The 15,878-nt window shown below is 51.7% G+C and overlaps 1 pseudogene; it reads right to left on the reverse strand.

Annotated features, from left to right (window-relative positions):
* Positions 1-1,964: 1,964 nt before the first annotated feature.
* On the reverse strand, positions 1,965-15,642 carry LOC118152387 (protein dispatched homolog 3-like; annotated as a pseudogene).
* Between the last annotated feature and the right edge of the window lie 236 nt (positions 15,643-15,878).

Raw genomic sequence — 15,878 nt, forward strand, 5'->3', positions numbered from 1 at the left:
TACCCATAGAACATGTTGGATAAGTATCTCATGCCAGAATCCCTGCAAGCCATGCAATGAGAGCTAAATTTGCACCACAGAAGAGGAATTTTGAAAAATAAAAGTTGGAGCTTATATAGGGCAAAGTCTTACCATTATCCGCTTGGAAAAAGAAAGAGAAACTTTGCTTTTGAATGTAGACAAATTCTCTCTAGGAAAGAAGGAAAAAGTTACTAAGTCACTATTCTGAAATGAAAACACATAGCTCTGAGAGATATATCTCTGGTCATTCAAGTGGCTCTATTTGTAGGGGTGCTATACAATCATCCTTTAATTCAAGTGCCAGTCCTTTCTTGCTCAAAACACTCTGATCATGAAGAATATTCATGGAACATTATCTCCAATCACACATAAATAAAGTGATATTTATTGCCCAAACTAGAAAGTTTTGGGGAGTGGCAGGGGTGCCATTAAAGTTTTTGCCAGAACGATATTATGAAAGACAAAGGAAGACTGAGAAACTATTGCAGATTTTAAAAAGTGGTGCACGTGCACAGACATCATCACCCTGCCCTCACCAGTGTGCATTCATCCCACTACACCACCACCACCAGCACTCACACATGCATGGTCCCTGCCACCCCATGCCACTGGTGTGTATGTGTAGAACCAACCATGTTATTTCCATTTGCATTGTATGCATGTCCAGATCCTGCCATGTCACTGCCCTGCTGCTGCTAGCACACATGCATGAGTGCTGGAATGGTGTCCTGCTGGCACCATTTCTATGAAGTACCTTTTTGCCAGAACCCCTCATCAGAGTAATGCTTCCAGTGGATTAAGAACACCTCAGCCTCTCCAGCACAGCAGGTGCTTAACCTCAAGTGGCCAGAGAACAAAGCTATAGGCCTGGTACCAACCCCTAAGGTTAGAGCATACAGCCCAGGAGTGGTGAGATGAGCCTTGGATCCCTGAAATAACCATAAACGAAGCCACTTGTCTAAAGCCAACTCATACTACAGTTGAACCTTCAAGGACATCACATAATGTAAAAGCAAAAAACCTCATCCAAAAAACAACTTCAAAAATTAAAGGTACATCAGCCCATACAGTACCCAAAAGGTACTGATGGTAAATGACACTGAGTGATATCATATGTGGTAACCTGTGATCTCCCTACTACCTAGCATTGTGTAAGCATGTTACACACAGATTAGAAACTTTGGAATAATTAAACCAGTAGATCCACCTTGAAACAGTCCAAGAGTACCGAAGTATTTGTTATCTGCCCTTGTAGGAAATAAAAGACTTAAAGTGGTTGACTTTACAGGCACACACTCTGTTTAGCTGAAGGTGAGGCATTCCTGGAAATGGAACTTGAACAGAATTTGCAAAGTCTCCATGGAGATCCATTCCTGGCATGCTACATTAGCAATGGCTCAGCTCTTCCAGTCACTCCACATTCACTGAAGTCAGGACCTGTCACTGGCCATAATTCCAATCACACAACTGTTAGTCAAACTTCCAAGCTACAGCGATGTTTAAAAAGCCTTTCATAAAAACCAGACAACTTCCAACAGTCCTTAGTTGCATACTTATCTTTACCTGATTTCCTTAAACATTTCCTTGAAAAGGCCTCATGAATTTACTAGTATTTATTTATTAGTATTATTTTGAGATGAAGTTTCACTCTTGTTGCTGAGGCTGGAGAGTGATGGTGCAAACTAGGCTTACCACAAACTCTGCCTTCTGGGTTCAAGTGATTCTCCTGTCTCAGCCTTCCAAGTAGCTAAGACTACAGGCACGTGCCATGACACATGAGAAAGGGGCATCTCAGAGAGGAGAAAGACACAGCTGAGCTCAGAGCAAGGGGGAGGGCCGGGGGAGGGCAAGGATAAATCCACACCTGTATCACCCTCTCTCCATTCTAGTCCCTCAGCGGCAGGCAGCCCCCTTGGGCCCTAAACCCAGATTTCTGGGTGAGTCTAAGAGGTGGATGCTGCTGAGTCCTCAAGAAGAAAAGGGCCCTCAGGAAACCAAGGGGGTTCTGTCTGAACTGGAGGAGCTATCAAGGAGCCAAGATGGTGTGGGATGTGCTGGACATGGTTCCCTGAGCAGGTGCTTATTTGCAAGTCTGTTGCAGCTGGGCCCTCGGCATCTGCCAGATGCAAGCCCTGTGCCAGGTCTCCAATGATGTGGTTGTCCACCTGCCGGGTGCAGTCAATGCCAATAATGCCAAAGACCATGGCCCTGGTGTCCACAAGCAGCCACACCACTGGCTTTGCACAGCCTGTGTTCATGCAGGGTTGAAGCCGAAGGTGGCTGAGAGATGGGTCTTGGGCACTGGCAACAGGAAGGCAGAGCTGTAAGGGCAGGCAGGGCCCAGCTCCCTAGGTCTCTACCCATGTGCCCCTGCCATACCTTTCTCACTAGGTATGAAGAAGAAGCCTTTGGTTGGCCCGTCAGGGCTGGAGCTGAGCAGGCAGCCAGGGGGAGTCAAGCACACATGCCCATGGAAGGAGGGCTTGTGGGACTGGGTGAAGCACAGCTTCCTGTGGAGGCAATGGAGGCTGGGCTGAGGCCAGAAAAACCAGGAGGAGTCAGCAGAGTAGAGGCCAGTGGGCTGCAACAGAAGCTGGTGAATAGTAGAGTCTGGACTGGGCTCTACCCTTGTATGGGGATTTGTTCTCAAGGAAGTGCCCTGGGCCAAGGGTCTGGAGGCTGTTCTAGCTTCACCTCTGCCAAGGCTGATTGTGAGAACCTAGTCAAGGTCTTGCCCCTCTGGGCCTCAGTATCCCCATAGAAGGCATGAAGGGTGTAGAAGACCAAAAGCTTTCAAACTGTCCCCCAGGGGTATGAGGGTTCAGGAAGGACTCCAGGGACAACCCTAGTGGTCCCCACTCAGAAGCCCCCAGCCTCAACCCCAACAGTGAGGAAGTCTCTAGATTCTACAGGGAGGAAGGGCTGCAGGGTCAACAGCTGACTAACCACTGGACCCATTTCAGCTCAAAGTCCTTTCTAGAATATTTTCAGCTCATCTAGGCAGTTTGCCTGAACCCTGGTCACTGATGTGTCTGTGCAGAATGAGGCCAGCCTGGGGCTCAGGGAAGGACAGGCAGAGGGAACCCTACATTTGAGTCAGGATGCCAGGCTGGAAAGGACCCTCTGGGTGCTGTCCTGCCATTTTACAGCCTCCCAGCTGAATCCTCAGCCCCATGCAGAGTTTGGTTTCCTGTAGCTGCTTGATGCTCCAAAGCCAGCCCTGTCAGAGACTCTGGAAAAGACCCAGGAAGAGATGTCTTGTCAATTTCCAGCCTCTAAGCTGCATCCTCAGCCTCATGCAGAGTTCAGCCACCTGTAAAACAGCCTCCGGTGTTTGACACTCTAAAGCCAGCCCCATCAGAGCCCACAGTCCCTGCATGTCACCCAGCCCCATCAGAGGCCACAGTCCCCATGTCACCAAGCTCTGACAGAGCCCACAGTTCCTCTCACCCAGCCCCATCAGAGGCCACAGTCCCTGTGTCACTGAGTCCCATCAGAGACCACAGTCCCCATATCACCAAGTTCTGATGGAGCCCACAGTTCCTGTCACCCAGCCCCCTCAGAGGCCACAGTCCCCCTGTCACCCAGCTCCATTAGAGCCTACAGTTCCCACGTGTCTCCCAGCCGTGTCAGAGCCCACATTCCACGAGTGTCACCCAGCCACCTCAGAGGCTACAGTCCCTGCATGTCACCCAGCCCTCTCAGATGCCACAGTCCCTGTGTCACCAAGCATGGCCTCACACCTCTGTTCTCTACCACAATGACAGTGGGGCTATTTCTTTCAAAGCATGTATTATAGTTTATAATGACACTGCTGTTTACTTGTTAGTTGCCTGTCTCTCGATGAATGGCCCGAGGGCAGGAGTCATATCTGTCTTTGTCACTACCATGTCCCCAGCACAGTGTCAGCACAGTTGGAGCCCATGGTTTGTTAAATCCGTGAACAGCAGAGAGAGACCTTCGGCTAACATGGCCTCCACGGATAAATGGATGCAGGGCCGTGTTTACAACACGGGGAATAAAACCCCAGAAAATGTGCCCCTGGCTGGCATGGAGATCCCAAGAACACAGAATTCAGCCTCTCACTTGGCACGCAGTGGGGGCCAATTTCACACTAACAGGGACTGGGCCAGTGGCAGGTGAATACAACAGAGGCCCTCCCCTCACTCTTTTTCCAGTGTAAGGGGCAGGGCATTCAATAAATATTTTCTGAATTCATGATGTATTTAGAGTGTGGGTGAGTGCCTTGTCAAAAAGGAGAGGTGTGTACTCATTTATTCATTTATTCAGCTAGTACTTATCTGCACCTGCTATGCCAGACACCATGATGGCTGCTAGGAGGCGGCACCAAGAGAGACAGTCAAGGTGCCACAGTGAGATGCCCATGTGCTCTCGTGGGAAGACAGGTAACACTGCAGTTTAACATAGTGGCAGGTGGCAGTGGGGCCAGGAGGGCAGTGGACGATGTAAGGAAAGAGGTTGAACATGGTGCTAGGGGAAAGACAGCCTCTCTTGGGAGATATTTGGAAAGTGGCTTGAATCTTGAGAAATTGTCTTACACGTGAGGAGCTGGAGAAAAGCATTCCAGGCAGAGGGTATGTTAGAGCAGGTGGTCACTGTAACCCCTGAGGAGCTATCAAGAGAGGGAGCAGCTCCCAGGCCCACCATCTTTCTAATGTTCTTTACTACCCAGCCTCGAGCAGAGACCCATCTGAGCAGGTGTGTGGAAATGGGTGGTAGTTTCTTAAAGGGGACTGCTGGTTTCCCTCAGGGCCGGGTGCAGTGGCTCATGCCTATAATCCCAGCACTTGGGGAGGCCAAGGCAGGTGAATCACCTGAGTTCAGGAGTTTGAGGTCAGCCTGACCAACATGGCAAAACCCCATCTCTACTAAAAATACAAAAATTAGGCAGGTGTGGTGGTGCATGCCTGTAATTTCAGCTACTCAGGCGGCTGAGGCAGGAGAATCACTTGAACCTGGGAGGCAGAGGTTATACAGTGAGCCAAGATTGCACCGCAGCACTCTAGCCAGGGCAACAGAGTGAGACTCCATCTCAGAAAAAAAAGTTGGGGGCGCCTGCTGACATGCCTCATGTGAAGAGAGAGAGAAAAATGAGAAAAGGGCAAAGAAGCAGTGGGGCTGGTGGGCACCAGCTTGTCTGCCAGGCTCTGTTACTGGGTGTGCTGCTGCTCCTTGGTGGCCATGTAGAAGCTGAAGTCAAACTTCCAGCCTCACTTGGCATCACAGGCCAAGGTTGTCAGGATCTAATTGCAGGAGGGGCTCGCTGTCTGGAGCATCCCTACTGTAGACATACAAGTGGTCAGCTTCCTGGTGAAGTTACCAAAAGGTGCTCTATACACCTAAGCAGTGGGTTGACAGAGACAAGACACATGACACGAAGGGGCTGCCTCAGCCGGGGCTCCATCCCCTCCTATCTCAGCATAGTTCACCCAGTCCCCACCCTTGGAGTCTGGAACAGAGCCCTGGGTGGAGGCTTGGGAGGCCTGGGTTTGAGTTAGGCACTTGGGCAAATCCCTTCCTCCCTCTCTGAGCCTCATGTCTTCCTTCAACAATTGCTTACTGTCTGTCCCATGCCAGAAACTGTGCCAGGTTCTGATGGGCATGGCTCCTGCCCTCGTGGAGCTGGCAAAGATAATGGCTCCCAAGAACAAAGAAGATAAGATTGGATAAATGGCAGGGAGAGGAGGACAAGGTGACAAAAGTGCTGGGGCAGGACTGTGGGGTCTGACAGGCATGCCAAGACCTCAGTGAGCACCAAAGATTCAGCAACATATGAAGCCAAAGGAAAAGCTTTTCAAGCAGTAGGAACAGTACATGCAAAGGCTTAGAGGCAGAAAATGCCTTAGAAATCTAATCTTTCAAATGAAAATATAAACCCTGAACAAAGGAATTGGCACGTGTCCTGTCACCATGGAAAGTATACCATGTTAAAGAAACACAAATAAGCCTGGGCAACACAGAGAGACCCTGTCTCTACAAAAAATAAAAAGCACAATTAGCTGGCATGGTGGTGTGTGCCAGTGGTTGTAGCTACCCAGGAGGCTGATAAGAGAGGATCCCTTGAGCCCAGGAGGTCGAGCCTGCAGTGAGCTATGATTATGCCACTGCACTCCAGTCTGGTGACAGAGCAAGACCCTGTCCTCCCCACTCCAAAATAAAGAAAAAAAAACACAAATGACCACCATGAAGGGGAAGACTCAAGTCTGTGCTTGGGGACTCCTTTCTGCCATGCTGGAGCAGCTGCCAAGGACAGCAAGATTCCTGGCTGCCACTACCCAAGCAGAGACTGCACCCAGGTGTTCTGCACTGCACACGCCTCACCTCACACACCTGCAACAACGCTGTCTGGTGCTTGTCACATTCCCATGTCACTGAGGAAGAACCTGAGGCTCAGAGAGAGTAAGTAATCTGCTCAAAGACACAGTTAATAAATGGCAGAGCCAGGATTTGAATCCAGGACTGGCTGACTCAGAAGTCCATGCTGCTACCACTCAGCAGGTCCCTGTCACAGACATGACTGGTGTAGGGGAGGGAATCCTCATCCTCAGAGCTATGTCTCCCTCACTATGTGGCCAGTGCCCATACTGTGGCCCTAAGGGCCCCTCACCCCCAGTGGAAATGGCTCACTTCATGACAGCCCAGGGTCAGCTGGAAAAAGGGCACCTCTCCATCTGCAGGCAAAACAGCTTGCCAAGGAGCAGGCAGGCTGGCATTGAGAGAGAGCCTGTAGACAGCAGGATGGCCTTTACTCTTCACTTTAGAGATGCACACAGTTCCCAGGAAATCTATGGACAAATGAGGGATGACAGACGGGCAGATTTGACCTTGACTGAATTATCCTGACCCTGAAGCAGGACACCCTCAGCTCTATTGACTAAAGAGCTGAGTCCTGGCCTTGGGCTTATCTCCAATGCTGACTGTGCCCCTCTTGACTAGACCAGGTCCCTGGCAATGATAGTGGAAGAGGTGATGAGCACATGGATGGGGTGGGAGGGATGGTGAGGGAGGTGATAAGCACACAGATGGGGTGGCTGGAATGGTGAGGGAGGTGGACACTAGGATGGGTGGGAGGATGGTGTAGGAGATGGTGGGTGCTGGGATGGGGTGGAAAAGGTTATGGGGGAGGTGGTGGGCACTGGGATGGTGTAGGGGATGGTGGGGGTGGTGGTGGGTACTGGGATAAGGTGGGAGGGATGGTGGAGGAGCTGGTGCATACTGGGATCATGTGAAAGGGACGGTGGGAGAGGTGGTGGTCACTGGGATGGGGTGGGAGAAATGGTGGGGGAGGTGGTGGGCACTGGGTTGGGGTGTGAGGGACGGTGAAGGAGGTGGTGGGCACTGGGATAGGGTGGGAGAGACGGTGGGAGAGCTGGTGGGTACTTGGATGAAGTGAGAGGGATGGTGGGGGGGTGGTAGTCACTGGGATGGGTGGCTGAGGTGACAGTGATGGAGGGTTCCATGGTGAGGTGTGCCAGTGATGGTACAGGGCTGGCGCTGGGAATGACAGTGGTCAGGCAGAGGTGGTGACAGTACCACAGGGTGATAGGGATGAACAGAGTTCCCTCCATTCCTCCAATACCCTTGTCTCAGCACCCACCTCTGAGGGAGAGTCCAGTAGGGACTGGAACATCCAGTGTTCAGGCCTGAGATGGCCTCCATTCTTCCTACCCCCCGACACTCAGGAGATGTCTCTGGTGCACAGGGAGGGCTTGGGGAGCACCACAGACCAGAGTGTCAGGGGAGGCTTCTGCCCTGGCAGGATAATGGGTGAGGGCCCCAAATTCACCCACTTCCCCAGCTCCTCTGCAGTGACCAGGAACACACATTCTTCTTGCAGGAGAATCCAGAAGGAATTTTACCTGCTCCTCTCACAGGGCCCCTAACCCTAGCACCAGGGAGGATTTCCCCACACTCCCATCCCTAGTGCTCACCCTGCAAAGTGGCCTCAGGCCGGCTGGCCCAGGGGACTTCTGAGCCTCGCCTCTTCTTCTCCAGGGATGTCCAGATGTTGTTCTGCAGTCTGTGAGGCTTCTGCTGGAACAGACCTGCCCCCCAATGCCACATCAATGACAGCAGGGCATCCTGGGCTAAGCCCAATGGGCAGAGGGAAGAGGCTTGTATCTGAGACAGTCTCAGGAACTGGGGCCCAGGGACTGGAGGGGGTGGGGAGGTCAGGGGTCAGAAAAAAAATAGAAAGAACTTTTAAAAATCATATACTGAATTTATAAAAATTTTAGGCCCAGAGAAAGGCACCATCAGGATGCCCAGAGAAAAATATTGAACTGCCCCTGCTCTCCCTCTCTGTGCCACTCTGCCCTCTGTTGGGTAGGGATGATGCCACACTTTTGTCAGGGGTAGGGTGTCACATCCTCTGCACCCAATTGATAGGCATGACTGGAAAGCCAAGGTCATCAGCTGGCAGATATGATGGGAGACATATATTCCTGTTTTGCCTTAAGTGTTGTACATTAGCCTTTTGAGTTTTTCTAGAAATGAGGGAAACCACCTTCAAAGTTCTAATCCTCACAGCCATCCTGCATCAGTTCTGTAAACCCCACTTGATGGAGTGGAAATCAGAGGTGGAGGGACCTGCTCAGGGTGTGACCTCAGCCCTGTTTGGGTCTGGCCTCACATGCCCTTTGAAAAGCTGAAGCATTCTGCAGTACTCTGGAGAGGTCTCTTTAAGAGGCAGTTCCAGAGAAAGAGTTACAGAAGGCAGGGGCTAAGCTGTGGGTGGGGTTCTGGCCACAGATGTTGTTGAAAAGTTTGGAGTTTGTTCATCTGTGGAAGGAAAGCAGGCCCTTTGAGCAGGCAGAAAGCCTGTGGTGGCAGTGATGGAGTGCAAGGCCATGCCCTGGCAGCGGGGAGAGAAGCTGGGCCATGGCTGAGGCTGGCTCTGAGGTTCGAGGGGCTCCCCCAGTGCCTCTCAGAGCTGCAGTGGATGATCATGCATTTGGCTGCCATTACCAACGGGAAGACTGGGTTAATCTGAACACCACCCTAATTAAACGAAGGCAGTTACAGCAGCCAGCAGACCTGCTTCCGGGAGCTGGAAGGGCTCACCCAGGCATCTTCTCCGTTGGTTTCTAACTGCCCTGGCAAAGCTGGATGACCTTGGGTTGATTTTGCCGGCCCCCATTCCACTGCCCCTCTGTAAAATTCAGCCTGGACCAGCTACCTCAGAATCAGGGAGCCATCTCTATCTCCCTTCCTTGCTTATTCCTGGCTTCCACCCCATCACCAAGCCCTGTGGAAACCACTTCCTAAAAACCTCTGGACTCCACCTCGTCTTCCAACAGGACGCTGGTCCCAGCACCACTGCCTCTCATCTAGAAGACCCCATTAGCCTCCTACCAGGCCTCCACCCAGTGCCCCAATCCACTCCACACAGAACCTGGGAGACTCCATCACCCCGCTTCTCTACTTTAACCCCATGACTAGTCTTCAGTGATAATCAGAATCAAATCCAGAACCCTCACTTTCACCCCCCTGCCTGGCCCAGCTTACCGGCTCACAACCTTTGCTCCTGCAACTGCCTCTCTCAAACATGGTCTTGGTCTTCCCACCCCTGTAGCCCTCCTCTGCCTAGACTCCTCCCTCCTCTCCCCTCCCTGCCTGGCTAACCCCACCCCTTTCACCTCTCCCCTCACTGCCTGGCTAACTTCACCCCTTTCCTCCTCTCCCCCCACTGCCTTTCTAACCACACCCCTTCCCGCCTCTCCCCTCCCTGCCTGGCTAACCCTACCCCTTTTCTCCTCTTCCCTCCCAGCATGGCTAACCCCTCCTCTTGCTCCTAGGCTGGCTAACTCCACCCCTTTCTGCCTCTCCCCATTTGGCTAACCCTTCCTCTTCCCTCCTCTTTCCTCCCAGCCTGGATAACCCCACCCTTTTCCTCCTCTCCCCTCATAGCCTGGTTAACCCCACCTTTTTCCTCCTTTCCCCTCCTAGCTTGGCTAACCCCAACTCTTCCCTCCTCTCCCCTCTGGGCCTGGCTAACTCTTTCCCATGATTGTGTGTTTTGGCTTAGATGTTACTTTCTCCAGGAAGCTTTCCATGATGTGGGCCTCTTAGACTCTCTATTCTCCCTTTACCAAAGCTCAGATCTACTATTACAGTGACCAGTCCCTCGAGCTGGAATGTGGACTTCCTGAGCTTGGGAAGCCTGTGCCTCCCACCCACCACACTCCCCAGAGCCAGCACCCAGCAGGTATCCCACAAGCATCTATGGAATAAACTGTGGGAACATGGGGGCTCAGAGGTGAGTGGGACTTGCCTGAGGTCAGGTATGAACAGGGAGCCCAGATCCTGCATCTCTCAGACCAGCAGCCTTCGGGATCTGGACACCCAAGGGGGCAGGTAATGCCTCATCTGAACAGGTGATGCAGGATATGCCCTCAGCGCTCAGGTTGTGCTTGAGGTCCAACAGCACCTGGATGTTGGCATTGGGCAGAAGAGCAGTGAAGCCCGGCTGGTGGGGCAGAGCCAGCTGGCAAACATTAGGGACAGGATGAGGATGGAGAAAAACAACCCTGTGACAAAAGGGTACTACACCAGACGGGGCTGGGCCCAGCTCATGCATTCCCAGCAGGCTCTCAAGCACTGGAAGACAGGTGCTCTGGTTGTGGGGGCCAGGCTAAGGTTGTAGCTGCGTGGCTGAGGTCTCAGCTCAAGTTAACGCATGAGCCACCTGAGCAAGGCTCACCCTAGGGACCTAGCACAAGAATAATTCTCATGGTTGATACGAGGATTGTGTGTGTGGTTAATACCACTGCTACGAGCCAGCAGCAAGCCGGGAGCCCTGCGTGGATGATCTCAATCCTCACGGGGCTCACACACAGGGATCACAACTGCTTCAAAGAAAAAGAAAAAGATGTAGAGAATTCAAGTCACTTGCCCAGGATTCCACGGTTGCCAAGGGAGGAGGCTGGGCTTGGAGCACATGTCCGACTGACTGCAAAGGTGACCTTGCTTAGTAGGACTATTGGGGGACAGTCCCAGACTGAGGGGCAGGGGCAGTGGGCTTATTTGGCATCTCTGTAAAGATTGGAAGGTGCCCTTTCCCCACAATGCTGGTTCTATGTCATAAAACTGTCATGGAAGACAGTCAAATCTGAATGCCAATGGTAAAGAAAACAGAGCTTAGCCAGGGCACCCGTGGGAAGTGCCCAACCCGTGCCACCACAGCAGGGTCTTGAAGGGAGAGGGTGTGAGTGGGAGAGCTCAGGTGTCCATCTCAGGCCCAAGTCTAAGCTCCTTGCTGGACCCTTCTTTTCCTCCAGCCTCTCCAGGGCTCACCATGTGTAAGTGGACATAGTCATGGGTCCCTGGACACCACTGACCAAGGTTTTCCTTTTATTTTAATCTAGAAAGACCAAGGCCTTTTTTTACAGTGAGTGGTTCTGTTCCAAGCCCAGAGACTCTCCATCATCTCTCTATTCTCTCAACCTCAGGCAGCCACCCAAGCCTGACTCAGCTCCACCACCATCCCCCTTCATCTTTCCCAACCACCAGGCCAACAAGACCTTTCCCCCAAACCTCCAGCAGCAACTCTGAATTGACCCGTTCATCTCTGCACACGGCTCACTACATTTAAAGACGAGAACCAGAGGGCATTGAACATGGTACCTAAGAGCATGGGATCTGGAGGCAGACATTCTTGGGTTTAAATCCAGGCTCTACTGTCTACTAAATGGGTGACCATGAAAAAGGTGTCCAACCTCCCTGAGCCATTGTTTTCTCACCTATAAAATGGGCACAGCAAGAGAACCCAGCTCCCAGGGTACTTTGGGGAGTGAATGGTGATGTCATAAGATCTTGGACAGAAGTGTTTGCTCACTTCCTGCTGAAACTGGTGATCACAAATTGCAATTATTGGACAGAAGTATTTTTTTCTCCCCGTTCTTTGCCTAGCACAGGACTGGGCACATAGAAGGCTTTTGGAGGAGTGGGTGGTGTGCCAAGCAGCTCACAGAGCCCTGTTGTGGATATCCTGCTGTGGGAAGAAGCACTGCCTAACTTACCTGTTTTGACAGAAGTTCTCAAGTGGTGCCAGGTAGAGGCTCCAGAGGCCCAAAGCTGCAGGCATGGTGACAAGCATGGCCAGCCAGCAGCAGGACATGATGAGAGACATGAACAGGCCTAAGTCATGGATGGCTGGGATCTGGTGATGGAAAAAAGAGAGGGATGTGGATCTGGTTGAACCTGGAGTAAGGAAGCCTGGGTGCCCCTGCAGCGGGAGAGACACACAGGACCCCAAATCCCTCCCAGACTGAGGCAGGAGGAGGAGGAGGCCCAGGCTGCTAGAATTCCAGCCACCAGCCTCACAGGACACCAGGGGCCAAGGGCTGGTGTCAGGGGATGCAGCAGCACAGGAAGAACCCCATCTCGAGTGGAGGCCCTTGGCTAGCTGTAGCCCACTGCCTAGAACAGTGCCTGGCACAGAGCAGGGCTCAGTAACTGTCATTACAGGAATGAATGGAGGATAGCAGAAGACACATCCTGTGAGACAAGGCCATGTGCTAGTGGTGGGGGGGAGGGAGAGAATGCTGCCATGGGATGGAAGCCGGGACCCTGGGAACTGGGAGCAATGGGTATGTTCCAGAAGTACCACAGGGACCGCAGGGAGGTGCCAGTTGGAAGGAAGCTCTAACCAACATCACAGCAGCCTGCACTCTGTGAAACACTTTCACAGCCATCCTAGCCTATTAGTCCCCGGATAACCCACACATGAGAAAAGCGGGGCTCAGAGAGGTCACACAGCCTGCCCCAGGATACAGCAGAAGCTGAACCCAGCTCTGCCTACCTTCTGGAAGTGATTCTCTAGAAGGATCCAGATAATCCTAAAGCATCTACTGGTTTCCAGATAGACTGCTCAGCTCAGGTCATAAAGTATCTCAAAGACTTGGGCCAATTCACTCTTTCCACACCAAGGACTTAGCCTGGGTTCAAGGCCTTCTCCTAATCCCCACTCAGAGGCAGCGAAAGAAAGTCAGTGTGAGGGAGAAAAATGCAGCTGAAAGCAGACAGGGGTTGGGGCAGGGGTGGGAATCACTGTGGATTTGGTCAGGCTTCTCACTTATCTGCTGTGTGACCCCAAAGAAGTCACTTTACCTCTCAGGGGCCAAGTTTCTTTTTGGAAGACAGAATGGTAATTGTACCTTTGACAATTAGCAAGGGTGAGAAGAAGCTTTGGAAATCGCCAAAAGTCCTCCAGGGTCGAGGCTGGGCTAGGGCTATCGAGTATCCCTCATACATGCTGTCCAGCTGATTATAATATTCCTAATTGTTAAGTTTGGGTAATGGGTGATTTGCGACGAAAATAAACTGTAGAGATGGAGAAAATACTTTGAGGTGAAGGCTATGCAGGCACTCATACGGTGGTGGAAAGGGCAGAGACCTGGGGCTAGGTGTGGGCACAGGGGCCAGGGGGAGGCCAGGACAGGAACGGAAGGCAGGTCCGCACCTGAGAGAAGACATTCGCTGCATAGGCAGCAGCTGTGGTCAGGGAGATGAAGGAGGTGGCCTTGCCTGAAGTTTGGATGATGTGAATCATGCGCAGCTGTGAGTCTTCCAGATGGGTGCCCTGGCGGTACGTGTTGATGAACACAAACACGTCGTCCACACCTGTGGGAGGGAGTCCTGGGCCAAGAGGGCAGAATCAGGATCATTCTGCTGTCTCCAGGATCGGGCCCAACTTGGGCCTGGACCAAGTTTGAGTGGCCTCCTGGGAGGTCAGGCTGCAGCCGAGTCCTGCTTCTCAGCTTTGAGTTTGGAGAGACCTCTCTGACTGGCTCCTCCCACCAAGAGTTCAAGCCCCACCGACCAACACACCACACTCCTTGGCCCCAACCTCATGCAGAGATAGGTGCCTTCTGCCTCATCATGGCCTCCTTCCCACAGTTTCTGGGATATTCCCACCATCCTCACCTTCACCCAGAAAACCTTCCTGCTCTCTCCACTCATCCTATGTCAAGGATCCGCCCACCACCCATATTCTAACCCCGCACTCCAAGGCTCTATGCCTCAGTAGGGCTGTGATGAGCCCCAGTGGAAGCTAGGTTTTGTATCCAGGGAGAAAGGAAGTGGGGTAGAGTTCCCATGTGGGAGGCATACAGCCATGGCAACAGTGGCGACTCACCAATGCCCACCATCACGAAGGCGGCCACCCCATTGAGTATGCCCAAATACTGAATACCAAAGACCACGTGGTACAGGAAGAGGGCCACCAGGCAGCTAAGACCAATGCTGGCAATCCCGAATAAGGACAGGAACACTGGGCAGGGTAACAGACACAAGGGAGAAAATTGGGGGACCCTCATGGAACACAGGCCCCATTAGTGTCCTTGACGTCAGCTGGGTCCCACCTCTTTCCCACAACCCTGGACACCATTCACCGCCCTCTCTGTTCCAAGCACAGGCAGAGGGCCAATTTTCTGTTCTCCATGCCCAAAGACGGCAGAGGCAGGAGGCCCAAGTGACTGATGAAGCCATCTCTGAGTAAGTCAGGTCATCCTCCTCCTTGCAGACCTTACCTCAAGAGCCTTTTGGACCTTACATATTATCTGGGGGTAGGAACTGTGTCTGGATTCCTGGTACCTTACAGCATCTGGCATATAGTTTGGTGCCCAGCAAATATTCATTGCATGGATGAATGAACATCTTTTTTATTTTGGAAACTATTACCATTCTCTTGTCTGCTTGGGCAATAGAGTGTGCCTACTGTATACAGACAGCAGTAAGCAGCAGCTAATGTCCATAGGCAAGTGGAGGTGAAAAACTGATCAGTCGGGGGCAGAGGGTAGCTGACTTGGACCCCAAAATAGGCTACAAAGTAATCCACAAAGGAATGCAATACCCCAGGCTCCCCAACACAAGGCTATCAGCAGGAGAAAGATGGCCAACAGGCAAAAGGTCCAATCATACAGGCGCCCAGGGTACAGGGTGTGACCCAGTCTGACACAGCTCAACCCACATCTAGGCCTCAGTCTGCCTGCCTATGGTTAAAAAAGATTTTTGGACACATTCCTGTGTCCCCAGCTCTGAGGTTCTGGGTTCAAGAGTATTCTGGAACTCTTGAGAAGGCAGGCTCTGGGCAGACAGGAGCACCCAGGGAGGGGAGGATTGGCAGGCTTGAGAGAAGCCCTACCTGAGCAGGAGGTGAGGACTTAGACCAGGGCAGTGGTGCAGCTGCTGCTGCTGCTGCTGAAGGCCAGGAGCATGTCATGGTTTAACGTTTTGCGCACTTCATAGTCAAACAGGTGTTTCTGCTCATAGAGAACGTGGACTTTGCTGTAGGAAGGGAGGACGTGGAGAGAAGAAAGACGGGAAGAGGATTAGAGCCAGCTGTGAACACATGGAGGACGATCTGGAGCTGTCCATTCAACCTGTGGCTTTGTGCCTTGGTTGAACATCAGAATCACCTGGGAGCTTCCAATCATCCTGATGGAAGGCCATACTCCAGACAAATTCTATCAGAACTGCCAGGATAAGGCTGAATCATCAGGGATCCCTAACTCTCCCAGGTGATTCAAATGTATGGTCAAGTTTGAGAACCACTGTTCTATTCTGATCAAGATCAATTATAATCAGCTTCTACCTCATCTTCCAATTTTCCATATCTATGGCCAAGTTCTAAATGCAAACTGGCTTCTAGATATTCAGTTTTACACTGCTATTTGGTGTGTGCTTAACACAAGTTATTTTTAATTAAAAAAAATAACATAACCAGGCTGGTCAAACTGTTTCTTATAATACAAATATGAGTGACATCTGCTTCTGGCCAAGATTGAGTAAGAAGATGGAGTCCATATTTGTCTTCCCATTGGAACTAACAAAAA

The sequence above is a fragment of the Callithrix jacchus genome, chromosome 3 (genome assembly GCF_049354715.1).
Source record: "Callithrix jacchus isolate 240 chromosome 3, calJac240_pri, whole genome shotgun sequence".
Lineage (NCBI taxonomy): Eukaryota > Metazoa > Chordata > Mammalia > Primates > Cebidae > Callithrix > Callithrix jacchus.